The sequence below is a fragment of the Phoenix dactylifera genome, chromosome 12 (assembly GCF_009389715.1).
Source record: "Phoenix dactylifera cultivar Barhee BC4 chromosome 12, palm_55x_up_171113_PBpolish2nd_filt_p, whole genome shotgun sequence".
Taxonomy (NCBI): domain Eukaryota; kingdom Viridiplantae; phylum Streptophyta; class Magnoliopsida; order Arecales; family Arecaceae; genus Phoenix; species Phoenix dactylifera.
The window spans coordinates 456,339-470,941 of NC_052403.1; the positions used below are offsets into that span (position 1 = coordinate 456,339).

General features: G+C 43.5%; 1 long non-coding RNA gene across 3 annotated transcripts; it reads right to left on the reverse strand.

Moving 5' to 3' along the window:
- Positions 1-743: 743 nt before the first annotated feature.
- On the reverse strand, positions 744-7,518 carry LOC120112700. 3 transcript variants are annotated; one of them, XR_005514298.1, is made up of 4 exons: positions 7,435-7,518; positions 6,438-6,537; positions 1,823-1,922; positions 744-801 (listed from the first exon to the last, which is right to left on the reverse strand). It is a non-coding gene; the product is annotated as an uncharacterized LOC120112700 (long non-coding RNA). The 3 variants fall into 3 exon arrangements; XR_005514299.1 differs by lacking the exons at positions 6,438-6,537; positions 7,435-7,518 and adding an exon at positions 2,821-2,904; XR_005514300.1 differs by lacking the exons at positions 744-801; positions 1,823-1,922 and adding an exon at positions 5,359-5,416.
- Between the last annotated feature and the right edge of the window lie 7,085 nt (positions 7,519-14,603).

Here is a 14,603-nt window from a genome sequence, read left to right on the forward strand (position 1 = left end):
ACCCCTAGTCCCACAGGTTCTTCACAACCACCCCTCGCCCTTCCAACCTCACCAATGCTAATATTTACTCGCTAGGGTCAACCCACAACCTAATATCGAGAGACTCCAGCTTCTCTACCCAATGTTGTCTACCATCGCCAATATGTGACCCTCTGTTTTTTCTGACTTTTTGATTAAAATCGAGATACCAAACAAATAACAGAGCAAGAAGGCTTGCTTGGCGTGCCACTAGCCTGTGGCTAGAGCTTAAAGAAGATAAGATCCAGTTCGAATATCTTGAAACTTCAAGAACTTTTGAGGATAATGAAATGCTACCTAAATCGACCGTAAAACTATTGTAAAAACTAAAGCATAGTAACTAAAGAAGATAATATAAAAGACAGATTTCATTGTTGTCGAAAAGATCCTCTTTCATAATTACAACATGATATTTATAAGTGCTCTTAAATAGGATGGATACTAATACTGAACTTTGAACATTTATCCTCACTATTGTGTGTCACATGGGCTGTCACGCCCCGAACCCAGCACCCGGGTCCGGTACGCGACCGGCCGCAAGAGTCCTAGAGCAGTGCCCTAAATATCATGCAAGGCCTATGATTAACAAATATTCCAATAAATCCACAACTAATTTAATAATTCAAATAGACAAATCCGACATGTCCAAATAAACAAATTGGTTCAATTACAAAATCTTCAAATGTTCATCGACATCAAAGAAGGATAAACAAACTAACTAACTAATAACTCTGGTACTCGCACTCTGCGCCCATCCCATCCAAATCTATGCATCCTGCAACTCTGGTAAGGAAAAAGAAGAAGAGGGGGGTGAGCTTTACAGCCCAGTAAGAATCCCTACACATCCATACCAACACAATAATAATATGAATTCGAAAACCACGACAAATCGATGCGCATTTCATGAAATCATAAACAGTTTCCATAAGACTCAAATAATCGATATAATTATGAACATCAAGCATCAATAAAAGTCCATAATTATACATCAAACATCAATGAAAGTCTGGCCACATAAGAATGATATAGTATATATATAGCTTATAAATCACTATGACTATTTTCAATGCTTTTTCTTCCTATTCCATGTTAACTTGATCCGGATTAATTATCTTTCCGACTTTGGGTCAAATCTCAGTCACATTTCTCAGCCTATGGTGGGGCAACCAAATTATCACATTTTCAGCCTGTGGCAGGGCCTGCACATTATAGTTCCACATTTCTAGCCTGTGATGGGGCCTACCAAAGTATCACATTTTCAGCCTGTGGCGGGGCCTGCACATTATAGTTCCACATTTCTAGCCTGTGAGGGGGCCTACCAAAGTATCACATTTTCAGCCTGTGGCGGGGCCTGCACATTATAGTTCCACATTTCTAGCCTGTGAGGGGGCCTACCAAAGTACTTTAGCCTGTGACGGGGCCTGCCATAATAACAAGATAAACCCAAAGTCCCTTTTCATACAATCCAGTTTACATCCACACATCAAATCCTTTTTTATTTATTTCTGGCTTTAAACTAACCACGGTCACGTTTCCAGCCCGTGACGGGGCAACCAATATCACATGGTTAGTTTAGAGCACCACATCCATCAGTCCAATTATGTAGGTGTAGGTTATGCGCATGCATGCATCCATCATGATACCAACCACAAGCAAATACGATCATAGTATCAACCACAAGCCAACGCGATCAAAATATAATTTAATATAAAACTATTCTTGATTTATCTGGATTATAGCATATCATACATATCTAAGTATAAAAATATTATATCATGCAGGATTGACGTACAAGGATCCTTACCGAAATTGTAGACAGACTCAAATACAGATCTGGATCACAACCTACGAGCTGGGGTGCTGAGTCCCCTGATCAAAACCTCCTGGCACCGCTGACTCTTCCCCTACAACATCAATTATAAATCACAAACTAAATTATTTAATATTTAAATATTCTAAACCATAATTCACATCTACTATGGGGTCCATCACCAGGTCCCCAAACATCTCAATCCCTCCAGATCTAGGGCAGTCGGGGTGGCCCGACTCCCACCTTGCACCATCGGCCTATGTCGTCGCCAGCCGTGGCCGCAGCCATGCCGGCGACGATGGCCGGTCCCGATGAAGAGACCAACATAAAGGGATGATTCCTCTCTCTTCATGGTTGGGAATACATCTCTCTCCCTCAAATCTTTTTTTTTTTTTTGATCCAAGGACAACAGCCATGGTGGTTGTACCCTCTCCTTCCCCAACCCAACAACACCGCTGGCCGAACCATCGCCGGCTGCCACTGTCGCAGTCGCTGGCAATGGTGACCGACCAAGAGAGGGAGAGAAGGAGAAGTTCCTTCTCATTCTTCTTCTTCTTCTTCCCCCCCCAAAACATACACAGGGTCCCCTTTTTCCTCCCTTCCCTCTCCTCCGTCATCAACAGAAGAACCACCAGGATGGTGGCTCGGCCTTCACCCGACGGCGGCCACCTCACCGTTGTCGCCGGCCGGCGGCCAGCCGACGAGAGGAAGGAGAAAAAGAGATGGGATCGCGAGGAAGATAACCTCGGATCCACTACTCCCGATCACCAACTAAGCCCGAAAAACCCTCTTCGACCCCCACACAACCCGGTCCACCCTACTGCCATGAATCCCGGCCAACCCGGCGGCCGGCGGCGGCAAAATCCGGAGGAGAGGAGCCGAAACAGGGGTACCCTATTTCGGATCCTTCTTCGGTGATTCCGTCGGCCATAACCCAGGAAACCCAACCCAAAACCAGGCAAATAAAATGCAAAGGACGAAGCCATGCTTACCTCGGCCCGATGAGGGTGTTCCGGCGACTTTCCGGCGAGGAATCGGAGGAGGGGTCTTGGGTTTTTCCGCACGGATCCGAGACCTCTTCTCCCGATTTGATCTTCACCGAGGGAGGGAAAAGCTTCCGGCTTCCTCCGCGGCCGGCCGGTTCCTCCCTCCGGCGCTCGTCTCTCCGACGAGTCGCCTCTCCAAGCCGCCGCCGCCGTCCCCCCTCCCTATACCCTCTTCTTCCACGATCGTGCCTAGGGCACGATCGTAAAAAGAGGGATGGGCCCGGTCTTTTCGGGCCGGCCCATCTCTCTTTCCTTTTTTTTTTCTCTTTTTTTTCATGGGGTATTACATACTCTCCCCCTTAAAAAAAATTTCGTCCTCGAAATTAACTTACTTGGAGCCTCAAACTAAAAATATATATATATATATATATACATCCATCATATCATTCCTGATATCTCAAATAATCTCCTTCTTGGAGTACATACTCACAAGATTTTGACATACAAAAATTACAGCATCTCAAAACTTGATCCTTTCTATTTGCCACACGTAGTAAGTTCTTTTGATCTCCTTCAAAAGAATTCCAAACTTCCAACCTTGGATTAAAATGCTATAATTATATCCCAAAGAAATTAATTTCTCTTGACTTTACATAGAGATCATAATTGGCTTGACAAAAATAGGAGAAATCTTTAGTATCAAATGCTCTTAATATTCTATAATCATTTTTCTTTTCTTTCTCCCACATCATTCCAACAAATAAGAGATCCATAGAATCAACAACATTCTCCTGAAACTAACTCAAGTATTTCACCATAATGCCTTTTAGATCAAATATTAATGATCTTAACTAGTTTCAAAATAAGTCAAACCACCACACTTCCGCTGCACACTCTGATTTAATTCATTTAATTCTTTAAAGTCACAAAATGATTTCTGACTAAAGTATCACTTTGCATTGAGACTAAGAAACTCCAAATTTCAAATTTCCAAGTAGAACTAGAGCAAAACCTTTAGATCTTTTTGTCCTCAATTTATATAGAGTGTACATACCATAACTAACCCCCGATCCTTTAGTCAAGTTTAAGGTCACTATGTGATCTCCACAACCTTCTTAGAATCCAAAATATCTAGGTTTAATTTAAAATAAGTTAATCATGGATTTCCTCAGCAATTCGATTAAACAATCTACGTTGATCTTCTTTCCAAAAGATTTACTTCAAATTCAATGGTTTAGAATTCATTGAGCCAATACACTAGAATTTAACTCGATCGATCTCCAGATTTTCCTTCACCAAGATTCTTAACATCCATCAACAATGCTATATATGATAATTCATGTAAGCATCTCATGACCGAAGTCTCTACTCAATATGACATTTATTAGTGGCTTCATCAACAACGACAAAAGATCCCTGCTCAAATCTTAAACCTAGGCTTGAGTTTTAAATTAACACATCAAATAGTCTTCTACAATTATAACTAAAATCCAGTAGCCCAATCCAAACATGAGAATTCAAATAATTAGAATTCTCCCATCAATATGCATACTCTATGGCCTCAAAATAATCAAATACATCCATAGGAAATAGACCTATTTGCAATATCCAACATGCCAACACCAGATATAATCCACATACATTTTCAACTTCGAAGAACGTTCCTTTCAATATTATGAAATCTCCTTAGCTTACTCCAATACTAAATCAACGTACAAATCCCACTCTAATAATTAGCAGCAAAACCAAAAGTATGATCGCAGCAAAACCAAAAGTATGATCACATCAAAATCCACATCAAATTTGAACTTTCAAATCATTTAAATAATATCTGAACATGGTATACTCGATATGCCATTGTTGACCTACACTTATCTTAAGTCAAACCTCTTTTATCATGATCACAGACAATTTATACTTTCCTTCTACACTCATCGAAAACCAAATCCAATGCATACATTTTATCACAATGCCCAGTGATCTCACACCTTAAGCACTGAATTTAATTATCATGTCCCAAATAATCGTAACCTTAAGCTATGATATATTTCTGTCACAATCCCTAGTGATCTTAAATATATGCTCAGATTCCAATTTGTCACAATTTTCAATGATCTTAAACCTCAAACTCTGATGCCACTAAGGCCACAATCCCTAGTGGTCTTAAACCTTAAATTACATTATCATTCCTGTTACAATCTTAGGTGATTATAAACTAAGGCTCTGATAGTTTTCCGATCATAATTCCCCACTCACACTCACCTGAATCTAAATCCTAGGATACCTTAACCTTAAGCTCTGATACCACTCTGTCACGCCCCGAACCCAGCACCCGGGTCCGGTACGCGACCGGCCGCATGAGCCCTAGAGCAGTGCCCTAAAGATCATGCAAGGCCTATGATTAACAAATATTCCAATAAATCCACAACTAATTTAATAATTCAAATAGACAAATCCGACATGTCCAAATAAACAAATTGGTTCAATTACAAAATCTTCAAATGTTCATCGACATCAAAGAAGGATAAACAAACTAACTAACTAATAACTCTGGTACTCGCACTCTGCGCCCATCCCATCCAAATCTATGCATCCTGCAACTCTGGTAAGGAAAAAGAAGAAGAGGGGGGTGAGCTTTACAGCCCAGTAAGAATCCCTACACATCCATACCAACACAATAATAATATGAATTCGAAAACCACGACAAATCGATGCGCATTTCATGAAATCATAAACAGTTTCCATAAGACTCAAATAATCGATATAATTATGAACATCAAGCATCAATAAAAGTCCATAATTATACATCAAACATCAATGAAAGTCTGGCCACATAAGAATGATATAGTATATATATAGCTTATAAATCACTATGACTATTTTCAATGCTTTTTCTTCCTATTCCATGTTAACTTGATCCGGATTAATTATCTTTCCGACTTTGGGTCAAATCTCAGTCACATTTCTCAGCCTATGGTGGGGCAACCAAATTATCACATTTTCAGCCTGTGGCAGGGCCTGCACATTATAGTTCCACATTTCTAGCCTGTGATGGGGCCTACCAAAGTATCACATTTTCAGCCTGTGGCGGGGCCTGCACATTATAGTTCCACATTTCTAGCCTGTGAGGGGGCCTACCAAAGTATCACATTTTCAGCCTGTGGCGGGGCCTGCACATTATAGTTCCACATTTCTAGCCTGTGAGGGGGCCTACCAAAGTACTTTAGCCTGTGACGGGGCCTGCCATAATAACAAGATAAACCCAAAGTCCCTTTTCATACAATCCAGTTTACATCCACACATCAAATCCTTTTTTATTTATTTCTGGCTTTAAACTAACCACGGTCACGTTTCCAGCCCGTGACGGGGCAACCAATATCACATGGTTAGTTTAGAGCACCACATCCATCAGTCCAATTATGTAGGTGTAGGTTATGCGCATGCATGCATCCATCATGATACCAACCACAAGCAAATACGATCATAGTATCAACCACAAGCCAACGCGATCAAAATATAATTTAATATAAAACTATTCTTGATTTATCTGGATTATAGCATATCATACATATCTAAGTATAAAAATATTATATCATGCAGGATTGACGTACAAGGATCCTTACCGAAATTGTAGACAGACTCAAATACAGATCTGGATCACAACCTACGAGCTGGGGTGCTGAGTCCCCTGATCAAAACCTCCTGGCACCGCTGACTCTTCCCCTACAACATCAATTATAAATCACAAACTAAATTATTTAATATTTAAATATTCTAAACCATAATTCACATCTACTATGGGGTCCATCACCAGGTCCCCAAACATCTCAATCCCTCCAGATCTAGGGCAGTCGGGGTGGCCCGACTCCCACCTTGCACCATCGGCCTATGTCGTCGCCAGCCGTGGCCGCAGCCATGCCGGCGACGATGGCCGGTCCCGATGAAGAGACCAACATAAAGGGATGATTCCTCTCTCTTCATGGTTGGGAATACATCTCTCTCCCTCAAATCTTTTTTTTTTTTTGATCCAAGGACAACAGCCATGGTGGTTGTACCCTCTCCTTCCCCAACCCAACAACACCGCTGGCCGAACCATCGCCGGCTGCCACTGTCGCAGTCGCTGGCAATGGTGACCGACCAAGAGAGGGAGAGAAGGAGAAGTTCCTTCTCATTCTTCTTCTTCTTCTTCCCCCCCCAAAACATACACAGGGTCCCCTTTTTCCTCCCTTCCCTCTCCTCCGTCATCAACAGAAGAACCACCAGGATGGTGGCTCGGCCTTCACCCGACGGCGGCCACCTCACCGTTGTCGCCGGCCGGCGGCCAGCCGACGAGAGGAAGGAGAAAAAGAGATGGGATCGCGAGGAAGATAACCTCGGATCCACTACTCCCGATCACCAACTAAGCCCGAAAAACCCTCTTCGACCCCCACACAACCCGGTCCACCCTACTGCCATGAATCCCGGCCAACCCGGCGGCCGGCGGCGGCAAAATCCGGAGGAGAGGAGCCGAAACAGGGGTACCCTATTTCGGATCCTTCTTCGGTGATTCCGTCGGCCATAACCCAGGAAACCCAACCCAAAACCAGGCAAATAAAATGCAAAGGACGAAGCCATGCTTACCTCGGCCCGATGAGGGTGTTCCGGCGACTTTCCGGCGAGGAATCGGAGGAGGGGTCTTGGGTTTTTCCGCACGGATCCGAGACCTCTTCTCCCGATTTGATCTTCACCGAGGGAGGGAAAAGCTTCCGGCTTCCTCCGCGGCCGGCCGGTTCCTCCCTCCGGCGCTCGTCTCTCCGGCGAGTCGCCTCTCCAAGCCGCCGCCGCCGTCCCCCCTCCCTATACCCTCTTCTTCCACGATCGTGCCTAGGGCACGATCGTAAAAAGAGGGATGGGCCCGGTCTTTTCGGGCCGGCCCATCTCTCTTTCCTTTTTTTTTTCTCTTTTTTTTCATGGGGTATTACATACTCTCCCCCTTAAAAAAAATTTCGTCCTCGAAATTAACTTACTTGGAGCCTCAAACTAAATATATATATATATATATATATACATCCATCATATCATCCCTGAGATCTCAAATAATCTCCTTCTTGGAGTACATACTCACAAGATTTTAACATACAAAAATTACAGCATCTCAAAACTTGATCCTTTCTATTTGCCACACGTAGTAAGTTCTTTTGATCTCCTTCAAAAGAATTCCAAACTTCCAACCTTGGATTAAAATGCTATAATTATATCCCAAAGAAATTAATTTCTCTTGACTTTACATAGAGATCATAATTGGCTTGACAAAAATAGGAGAAATCTTTAGTATCAAATGCTCTTAATATTCTATAATCATTTTTCTTTTCTTTCTCCCACATCATTCCAACAAATAAGAGATCCATAGAATCAACAACATTCTCCTGAAACTAACTCAAGTATTTCACCATAATGCCTTTTAGATCAAATATTAATGATCTTAACTAGTTTCAAAATAAGTCAAACCACCACACTTCCGCTGCACACTCTGATTTAATTCATTTAATTCTTTAAAGTCACAAAATGATTTCTGACTAAAGTATCACTTTGCATTGAGACTAAGAAACTCCAAATTTCAAATTTCCAAGTAGAACTAGAGCAAAACCTTTAGATCTTTTTGTCCTCAATTTATATAGAGTGTACATACCATAACTAACCCCCGATCCTTTAGTCAAGTTTAAGGTCACTATGTGATCTCCACAACCTTCTTAGAATCCAAAATATCTAGGTTTAATTTAAAATAAGTTAATCATGGATTTCCTCAGCAATTCGATTAAACAATCTACGTTGATCTTCTTTCCAAAAGATTTACTTCAAATTCAATGGTTTAGGAGTCATTGAGCCAATACACTAGAATTTAACTCGATCGATCTCCAGATCTTCCTTCACCAAGATTCTTAACATCCATCAACAATGCTATATATGATAATTCATGTAAGCATCTCATGACCGAAGTCTCTACTCAATATGACATTTATTAGTGGCTTCATCAACAACGACAAAAGATCCCTGCTCAAATCTTAAACCTAGGCTTGAGTTTTAAATTAACACATCAAATAGTCTTCTACAATTATAACTAAAATCCAGTAGCCCAATCCAAACATGAGAATTCAAATAATTAGAATTCTCCCATCAATATGCATACTCTATGGCCTCAAAATAATCAAATACATCCATAGGAAATAGACCTATTTGCAATATCCAACATGCCAACACCAGATATAATCCACATACATTTTCAACTTCGAAGAACGTTCCTTTCAATATTATGAAATCTCCTTAGCTTACTCCAATACTAAATCAACGTACAAATCCCACTCTAATAATTAGCAGCAAAACCAAAAGTATGATCGCAGCAAAACCAAAAGTATGATCACATCAAAATCCACATCAAATTTGAACTTTCAAATCATTTAAATAATATCTGAACATGGTATACTCGATATGCCATTGTTGACCTACACTTATCTTAAGTCAAACCTCTTTTATCATGATCACAGACAATTTATACTTTCCTTCTACACTCATCGAAAACCAAATCCAATGCATACATTTTATCACAATGCCCAGTGATCTCACACCTTAAGCACTGAATTTAATTATCATGTCCCAAATAATCGTAACCTTAAGCTATGATATATTTCTGTCACAATCCCTAGTGATCTTAAATATATGCTCAGATTCCAATTTGTCACAATTTTCAATGATCTTAAACCTCAAACTCTGATGCCACTAAGGCCACAATCCCTAGTGGTCTTAAACCTTAAATTACATTATCATTCCTGTTACAATCTTAGGTGATTATAAACTAAGGCTCTGATAGTTTTCCGATCATAATTCCCCACTCACACTCACCTGAATCTAAATCCTAGGATACCTTAACCTTAAGCTCTGATACCACTCTGTCACGCCCCGAACCCAGCACCCGGGTCCGGTACGCGACCGGCCGCATGAGCCCTAGAGCAGTGCCCTAAAGATCATGCAAGGCCTATGATTAACAAATATTCCAATAAATCCACAACTAATTTAATAATTCAAATAGACAAATCCGACATGTCCAAATAAACAAATTGGTTCAATTACAAAATCTTCAAATGTTCATCGACATCAAAGAAGGATAAACAAACTAACTAACTAATAACTCTGGTACTCGCACTCTGCGCCCATCCCATCCAAATCTATGCATCCTGCAACTCTGGTAAGAAAAAAGAAGAAGAGGGGGGTGAGCTTTACAGCCCAGTAAGAATCCCTACACATCCATACCAACACAATAATAATATGAATTCGAAAACCACGACAAATCGATGCGCATTTCATGAAATCATAAACAGTTTCCATAAGACTCAAATAATCGATATAATTATGAACATCAAGCATCAATAAAAGTCCATAATTATACATCAAACATCAATGAAAGTCTGGCCACATAAGAATGATATAGTATATATATAGCTTATAAATCACTATGACTATTTTCAATGCTTTTTCTTCCTATTCCATGTTAACTTGATCCGAATTAATTATCTTTCCGACTTTGGGTCAAATCTCAGTCACATTTCTCAGCCTGTGGTGGGGCAACCAAATTATCACATTTTCAGCCTGTGGCAGGGCCTGCACATTATAGTTCCACATTTCTAGCCTGTGATGGGGCCTACCAAAGTATCACATTTTCAGCCTGTGGCGGGGCCTGCACATTATAGTTCCACATTTCTAGCCTGTGAGGGGGCCTACCAAAGTATCACATTTTCAGCCTGTGGCGGGGCCTGCACATTATAGTTCCACATTTCTAGCCTGTGAGGGGCCTACCAAAGTACCACATTTTTAGCCTGTGACGGGGCCTGCCATAATAACAAGATAAACCCAAAGTCCCTTTTCATACAATCCAGTTTACATCCACACATCAAATCCTTTTTTATTTATTTCTGGCTTTAAACTAACCACGGTCATGTTTCCAGCCCGTGACGGGGCAACCAATATCACATGGTTAGTTTAGAGCACCACATCCATCAGTCCAATTATGTAGGTGTAGGTTATGCGCATGCATGCATCCATCATGATACCAACCACAAGCAAATACGATCATAGTATCAACCACAAGCCAACGCGATCAAAATATAATTTAATATAAAACTATTCTTGATTTATCTGGATTATAGCATATCATACATATCTAAGTATAAAAATATTATATCATGCAGGATTGACGTACAAGGATCCTTACCGAAATTGTAGACAGACTCAAATACAGATCTGGATCACAACCTACGAGCTGGGGTGCTGAGTCCCCTGATCAAAACCTCCTGGCACCGCTGACTCTTCCCCTACAACATCAATTATAAATCACAAACTAAATTATTTAATATTTAAATATTCTAAACCATAATTCACATCTACTATGGGGTCCATCACCAGGTCCCCAAACATCTCAATCCCTCCAGATCTAGGGCAGTCGGGGTGGCCCGACTCCCACCTTGCACCATCGGCCTATGTCGTCGCCAGCCGTGGCCGCAGCCATGCCGGCGACGATGGCCGGTCCCGATGAAGAGACCAACATAAAGGGATGATTCCTCTCTCTTCATGGTTGGGAATACATCTCTCTCCCTCAAATCTTTTTTTTTTTTTTGATCCAAGGACAACAGCCATGGTGGTTGTACCCTCTCCTTCCCCAACCCAACAACACCGCTGGCCGAACCATCGCCGGCTGCCACTGTCGCAGTCGCTGGCAATGGTGACCGACCAAGAGAGGGAGAGAAGGAGAAGTTCCTTCTCATTCTTCTTCTTCTTCTTCCCCCCCAAAACATACACAGGGTCCCCTTTTTCCTCCCTTCCCTCTCCTCCGTCATCAACAGAAGAACCACCAGGATGGTGGCTCGGCCTTCACCCGACGGCGGCCACCTCACCGTCGTCGCCGGCCGGCGGCCAGCCGACGAGAGGAAGGAGAAAAAGAGATGGGATCGCGAGGAAGATAACCTCGGATCCACTACTCCCGATCACCAACTAAGCCCGAAAAACCCTCTTCGACCCCCACACAACCCGGTCCACCCTACTGCCATGAATCCCGGCCAACCCGGCGGCCGGCGGCGGCAAAATCCGGAGGAGAGGAGCCGAAACAGGGGTACCCTATTTCGGATCCTTCTTCGGTGATTCCGTCGGCCATAACCCAGGAAACCCAACCCAAAACCAGGCAAATAAAATGCAAAGGACGAAGCCATGCTTACCTCGGCCCGATGAGGGTGTTCCGGCGACTTTCCGGCGAGAAATCGGAGGAGGGGTCTTGGGTTTTCCCGCACGGATCCGAGACCTCTTCTCCCGATTTGATCTTCACCGAGGGAGGGAAAAGCTTCCGGCTTCCTCCGCGGCCGGCCGGTTCCTCCCTCCGGCGCTCGTCTCTCCGGCGAGTCGCCTCTCCAAGCCGCCGCCGCCGTCCCCCCTCCCTATACCCTCTTCTTCCACGATCGTGCCTAGGGCACGATCGTAAAAAGAGGGATGGGCCCGGTCTTTTCGGGCCGGCCCATCTCTCTTTCCTTTTTTTTTTTCTCTTTTTTTTTCATGGGGTATTACATGGGCTACTATTGCCAAAATAGGTAGTGCTTTCTTTCTCTCACATCATGGTTAGTGAAAAAATAGGAATGATTACTCATTTTGGATACTTTGCTTTGCTATACTATACCACATGGGCCACTTTTGCCATACTTGGAGAATAGTGTTACCCTTCTCTCATACCATGAGTAGTGGAGAGACGGGTACTACTATTCATTTTGGACACTTGTCCTTTATATTGTATGCCATATGAACTACTATTCCCACCCATAGTAGGTACCATGACCGCTTCTCTCACATCATAGGTAGTGGTAATAATTGGCTAGCTACCATCATAAGACTGGTCCATTAAGGCCTCATCCTAAGCCCGTAGCTCTCGCCCTTTGGGTATACATCCCAGTTACTTGGCCTGCACACTTGGCATACCGGCTTGCACCTTTAGTGTATCAATCTGCACTCTTGACGTATCAACCTACACTCTTAATGTATCAGCCTACACCCTTAGCGTACCGGCTTATATCCTTGGCATGTTAACTCATATTCTTGGTATTTCGGCGTGCTTTTCTAATATTTGGTCTAAGATTAGCGTCTTTCTAAAAGTAATTAACCTAGTAATTGTGTATTTTATCCTGTTGTCCAAGTACTTCAGCCTATTGGCCAAATATAAATTGACCTACTGGCCGAGTAATTCGGCCTACTAATTATATTCTCAGCCTATACCTTGGTATTTGATCAAAGGTTGACATTCTTCCGGAATTTCATACTCGGCCTACAAAAGATGTCCCTTCTGAAGATCTACCATTACTTGATCTATATTAGATGGCCTTTCGAGGCTTATTATTGTTCAGTCTTCATATTATGATATTGGTATGGATGTGGTATAAACACACTCAACCTCCACCTTAGATGGGTCCTTCTCTACCCTTTGCCACTATTATCGATGTGGGCTCAAAGCAGGCTTGAAGTTAATTGGCATGCAGCCCAATTTTCCAAAAAAGTCCGAGTCCTAGTCTGAAGCCCGAAGCTACCGCCTAAGAAGTAGGCCCGAAGGTTAAGCTCGAGCCTAGCTAATTTTGATCATACCCGGTGTTGAGCCCAACACGACCCCGGCCTAGCCCACCCAATGATCTGGTATATTTCCTACTTGTGGAGTATGGATGGACAAATGCTTGTTATAACACTACATGGATCTACTGCGAGGTTGTATAAAATAAAAACTTTGACGGTCGATTACACTGCCTAAAAATAGGAATGGTAATCGGGTCGGGTCGGGTCGAGTATAAACGGATCGGATCGGGATGCAGGTCGGGTCAACAAATTACAAACCTGAATCTGACCTATTTATTAAACAGGTCAGAAATTACAACATGAACCCGACCTGTTTATTAAACAGGTAACCCGACCCGACCCATTTAATCTGTTTAATAAACAGGTTATTTATTTAAATTATTTAAACAACCCATCCGACCGGTTTAAATATCCCACCCGACCCGTTTAAATAGTCCACCGACCACGCTGCCCCCTCCCCGTTCTTCCCTCACCCGTCTCCCCTCACTAGAGCCCTCCCCGTCCTCCCCTCCCCTCCCTGTTCTTCCCTCAGCAGGGCCCTCCCAGTTCTCCCCTCCCCTCCTCGTTCTTCCCTCACCAGGGCCCTCCTCGTTCTCCCCTCCCCGTCCTCCCCTCCCCTCTCCATTCTTCCCTCACGCGGGCCCTCACCCATCTCCTTTCCATTCTTCCCTCACGCGGACCCTCACCCATCTCCTTTTCTTTTCTTGGTAAAACCTCACCCGTCTCCTCCGAGACGCCGCCTTTCCCACCTCATCCGCCTCCCCCTCCATCCGCCGCCGGCGGCCGCCGCCCACCTTCCGGAAGCTCCGCCTCGAAAGTCGGAAGATCCCACGACCCCAACCGCGGCAAGCCCTGGGCCATCGACCGGCGCGTCTCCCTCCACGGCCACCACTCCCTCCTCTGCTCCTCCGACGATCCCCTGGATCTCGAGGAAATCCTCCGACCCTTGGCCCTCTCCTCCGACCCCGACGCCGACGGCGCCGTCCTCATCGTCGAGTCCCTCCTCATGACCTCCTCGGCATCATCGAAGGCTTGGCGTCCTCGAATCTTCCGCTTCTCCTTGGCATCATCAAATCCCACGAAAAGCTTAGATTTGAGGGGACGGCCAGGGGGGGCGACGATCGGAGGAGCGACGACCGGAGAGAGACTTCGGCAGCCGA